The 5,400-nt window shown below is 47.0% G+C and overlaps 1 pseudogene; it reads right to left on the bottom strand.

The window, feature by feature from the left end:
* Positions 1-240: 240 nt before the first annotated feature.
* On the bottom strand, positions 241-1,173 carry LOC102977126 (olfactory receptor 2M5-like; annotated as a pseudogene).
* Positions 1,174-5,400: the final 4,227 nt, after the last annotated feature.

The following is a 5,400-nucleotide window of genomic DNA, read 5'->3' as shown; positions in this document are numbered from 1 at the left end:
TTCATTGCACGGAAATAGGGGTTCTCAGTGGAGGAAAGGTTCACTGTGAAACTGATCACTTACCATCCGTTTCCTTGACCTCTTCAATCCAAATGTTTTCAGATTGCTCAGCTCATAGCCTCAACCTAACCATCCATAAGGGCCCAAAGAGTAGAGAGGAGTAACATGAGCCACAAGAGCACCTGAGCTTGCAGAGGAAGGAGCAGAACAAGAGAGGAAGCCCCAAAAGGGTGGGCGTGTCTACACTCTCCATCTCCCCAGCACCTTCTTCCGGGCCCTCATTACCTCCCTGTTCCTCAGGCTGTAAATGAGTGGGTTGAGCATTGGTGCAAAGATGGTGTAGAAGGTGGAGATGGCTCTCTCTCCCGCTGGTGTTCTAGCAGAAGCCTTCTGCATGTAGTTAAATATGCCTCCCCCATAGTAAACGCCCACCACAGCCAGGTGGGAGGAGCAAGTGGTCAGAGCCGTCTGTTTCCCCTCAGTAGAAGGCATGCTAATCACAGCCGTGAGGACTCGGGCATAGGAAGCCACAATGACCCCCGGAGGCAGCAGCAGCATGACCACACAGCAAGCATAGATGAAGTCGCGGAAGAGCGAGGTGTCAGCACAAGAGAGCCTCAGCAGGGCGGGGCTCTCAGAAAAAGTGATCCACCTGCAGAGAGCCGCAGTAGGGGGAGCGGAAGACCACGCCCACGTCAATCACGCTGTCGGCCACTCCAACCATCCAGGACACCAAGGTCATCGGACAACAGGCCTTCCAGTTCATGAGCATAGGGTACCGCAGGGGGTGACACACTCTGCCACGTACGTGTCATAGGCCATGACCGCTAGGAGGAAGCACTCAGCTCCTCCCACAATGACCACTAAGAAGACCTGAGCTGCGCAGCCACCCTGAGAGATGAACTAACTGCCCGAGAGGAAGTTGGCTGTCATCTTGGGTACTACCGTGCCCTTCAGGGTCAGGTCCATGATAGAGAGCTGGCTGAGAACAAAGTACATCGGGGTGTGCAGGCGCCTATCAGCTTGTGTGAGCGGGAGGAAGAGGATGTTGCCAGCCAGGGCGGCAGCGGAGGCCAGAAGGACAAGGGAAAAAAGGAAGAAGTCATATGGTGAGTAGCTGAACAGACCCCAAAGGATGAAATCCGATAGGGAGGTGTGGTTCCAGACATCCATGGCCTTGGCCCTGAAGAAAAAATAGAGGAGCAAACATAGAACAAAGCAACTTACCTGGCATCCGCATCATACAAGGAAAATAACTGCCTCCTGTTTCTTCTACAGGGCAGTGCCCAGCGCACTGTCATAGCCCCATCCTTTCCTTCTGCAGTGAATATCCATTTGCTCTCAGATGTCCTCAGGATTTGATCTTATTTCTCTTGAAAAACTAGGGAGCAGGCCCCCAGAGGAGGAGGGTCAGGGAATGCAAGGGAGAGAGACAAGGGTTTTTTTTTTGTTTGTTTGTTTGTTTGCGGTATGCGGGCCTCTCACCGTTGTGGCCTCTGCCGTTGCGGAGCACAGGCTCCGGACGCGCAGGCCCAGCGGCCATGGCTCACGGGCCCAGCCGCTCCGCGGCACGTGGGATCCTCCCGGACCGGGGCACGAACCCGCGTTCCCTGTATCGGCAGGCGGACTCTCAACCACTGCGCCACCAGGGAAGCCCGAGACAAGGGGTTTTAAGTAACAGGTGACTAGCTGTAGATTTACGAAAAGGGGATATAGATAGAACCCGTGTCCCCTGTATCGGCAGGCGGACTCTCAACCACTGCGCCACCAGGGAAGCCCGAGACAAGGGGTTTTAAGTAACAGGTGACTAGCTGTAGATTTACGAAAAGGGGATATAGATATAAGAAGATGTAGGGGAACAAAATGTCACCCCAAAATGTCTCTTTGGCATGTGGATTATTTAGAGCTGAAAACAATCTAGGCACAAAAGACTAAAGAAGAAACTTTGACCTTCCCCCTAAGCACCTAAAAGAATTTAGACAGAGGGCCTGTCCCAGAATAGAGCTATCACCAGAGATATCTGCAAAGAACATGGACCAAGTGTGTGTATGTGTAGGCGCGGGCGCGGGGTGTGTGTGTGTGGAGGGGGGGGTGTTGGGGGAAACTCTAGGCGGGGTCTAGAGATCAGAGTCCACTCTGTTTCCCATTGTCACTGTATGGCCCAGCAAACACTTATTTATGAAACATTTGCTTTTTCATCTCCATGTGAATTGCCTTCCTCCCCTTTGAAGTCCCAAACCACTATCCCCAATATCATCTTTTGTCTTTAGCTGAGGATGGTATTTAAAGTGAGGGCTTCACCATTTTGGTGAGTTACTCAGTTCTCCAGGGTGTCTCCCATGTATACATGTTATTAAACTTTTGTTTGATTTTCTCCTGTATCTCCATGTGAATTGCCTTCCTCCCCTTTGAAGTCCCAAACCACTACCCCCAAATCCTCTTTTGTCTTGAAAGCTGAAGATGGTATTTAAGATGAAGGTTTTAGCCCTTTTGGTGAGTTACTCAGTTTTCCTGAGTCTCTCTCGGATATGCATGTTATTAAACCTTTGATTTTTCTCCTGTGAATCTGTCTCATGTCAATCTAATTCTTAGACCAGCAAGAAGAACCCCTACAGGTATAGGAAAATTTCTTCCCCTCTGACAGGGGGAAGTGAGTATTGGGTGTGCAGAGAGAGAGAGAAGGAGGTGGGAAAGGGGCTGACAGGTGCAAGGACAAATACAAATTGAAAAGAAAGGAAAAGACTCCTACCTCCACTTTCCTTAGCAATTACTTAAAAAACGTGTAATTGTAAGTTCCTTATCTCTCTGAAATGTATGTAAACCTTTTAAAACTAAAATAAGCTCTAACCAGATTTCTGACTCAGGAATGTCTTCTCAAGGACCTAGAATCCACCTCTTTGAAAAAATGTAATCCTCAAGGAAGATAGAGCCCTTACATCTCAGGTTCTGTAGGTCAGGACACTAACTTCAGCAGGCACCTTGCTCCAAGTTGCAGAATCCTCTGTTGTCCTAACATGTGCGAAGTTTGTCTTTGTTTGGATAAAGCCAGCTACCTAACACAGATAGTCACCCCAATTACCAGGTGAATCTAGGATGAACTCTGTGTGACAAACGGTGCTGTCAAGTCCTCTTCCTTGAGGAGTAGCTACTGTTTATCTTGAGAGCATGTATGTAATGGCTTGTCACCGTCTACCTATACAAAAGGGTGACATTCCTTCTGTCTTTGCAATCTCTTAGCAGATTACCTGTGATGCACATCACATTCTGATTCAATGTTTACTCAAAAATAAAACTGTTTTCTTTCTCTTCTACTTTTGCGGAGAGGTTTTCAGGGTAGGGAGGACATTTGTTTTTTAATTATATTTTCCCAACACCGCAGGCACTGCAACAGAGCTAAGTGTTGTGTCAAATGCATCATGAGAACCTCAGAACTTTAGAAATGCCTCTCTGGACATATGTCAACCCTCCAGCCCACACTGCTACTTTGACAATGTGGTGTATGAGGGCAGGGACTTGGACATATCTGTCTCCCAGTTGTACATCACTCACCTTGGTTGACACTAACCTGGTTAAAACCTGTGACTGTTTTAAGAATCAGTGACGATTAATATTCCAAAGAGGGAATGGCCAGTACTAATTCCACAAATGGTGGGCCTCCACAGGCGTATTTTGGAGTGTGTTGCTTCTGTCTTGTGTGATGTCACAATTGCAATTCAAGAATTTCCCCTAATAGAAACTGGAAAGACTGTCAAAGAGAGGCAAAGACTATTGAAACCATTTGTGATAGGAAGATAATTGTGAACAGAAAAAAAGAAGCAAGAGTGAGATTCCTGGGGTCCTGTGCTCATGACTGAGGTCATGCTTATGTCTCTAAGATGGCTGAGAAGATGTTTTTAAAAATGTGCATATGCCTTGGTTCCACCCCACTGGGGAGTGGGTACTGGGTCTGGATGGGGCGTAGTCATATATGATTTTTTAAAAGCTCCCTAGGTGATTCTGATGGGATATAGGTTCACACACTGGTTTAGGACAATGTGCATGCACGATGATATTTTCATCTTAGCACTGGTGAGAAAGCCGTCTAGAGTCAGAAGATCATGGCAGCAGACAGGGAAATCCTAGGACATAGCAAGTTACAGAGACATGCCAGCAAAGGGAGACAGAAAATAACTCAGGGAGGTAGATTCCAAGATCAGCACAGGCAGGAATGAAGCACAGCCACAGCGCACGGGAGTAATGAGGGCACACGTGTGGCAGTGACCCAACAGGTCTGTCTGCCTACTTTGGAACTGAGTCCAGAGACTGGAGATCAAATAAACAATGATAACAATTTTGCCCAAGTAAGATTACCATCTTCTTGGTCTCTGATACTGACAACTTTTGGCAACAAGGAGATATATCTGTATCCAGCTGGACACTCCCTAGGCTGAAACCTGAAGTCAGATCCACTTCTTCCCCTTCTGGTCACCTTTAGTCCATCATCTGGCAGGTCTTCCCTCACCCCCTTCAGCACCTACCACTCCCATTCAGGTCTCCACAGTTCACCTTCCACTCCACCCTGTGGAGCTCAGCAGAGATGGGTCAGACCCAAGAAATACACAAAGATCTAGTCCTCAGAGCAATGCATGAGCAATGTTGGCCTGAGTAAGGCTCTTACACATAGTCTCTCCTCCAACTCCATGGCTCCAAATAAAAATTTATAGAATTAACCATCTAAGACATTCTTCTGCTTCTTCATAAATCGATGAGCTCATGTCCCAGGTTTACACCTCTAGTTGTAGAATAAATATCCCGGGAGACCCAACTCAGCTCATAATGACCCCAGAGAATAGACAGAAGCTCCATCCCAGTGAGCAAGCCAAACTTAATGAAATGGCTTCAGGACAAAGTTCATTCCCCATAGCCCTGGCTTTGAAAAATACCCCAGACTCCCTTCTAAACAAAGGAAGGAGGCATCCATGAAACATCCCTTCAACATCCACCTATACTTCTCTCAGGGGTCTCCACCCTCACCTCATCCATGGGGGCTGGGAGAGATGTGATCACCACTGAGTGTCACAGTGAATATCTAGCTACTCTCTGGGAATTTAATCGTGAATGACAAGTAGTGGAGCCTAGTCAGTTCTTCTGCAAACCTTGTACTCAATTGAAGTCCTGTAATTTTTCTACTCAATTATTGTTTTTTCATTGTTCATTCAACAAATAATTGTTGAGCACTGTGGATATAAATGAAGACCAGCCAAATGAGAAGAGTAAAAGCTATTTATTTAGAGCTCCGTACAGCAAGAGAATCAACCATTATCACTTGCATTTTGGCAGGGACTCAATGGCAGGCACTCTAGTCATCTGAGTCTTTAGCTGACTCCTGTAATAAAAGATGGATTAACAAGAGAAAAACAA

Source organism: Physeter macrocephalus, chromosome 2 (genome assembly GCF_002837175.3).
Source record: "Physeter macrocephalus isolate SW-GA chromosome 2, ASM283717v5, whole genome shotgun sequence".
Classification (NCBI taxonomy): domain Eukaryota; kingdom Metazoa; phylum Chordata; class Mammalia; order Artiodactyla; family Physeteridae; genus Physeter; species Physeter macrocephalus.
Note: the sequence above shows the minus strand (reverse complement) of the source record. Positions and strands in the feature narration are given on the sequence as shown.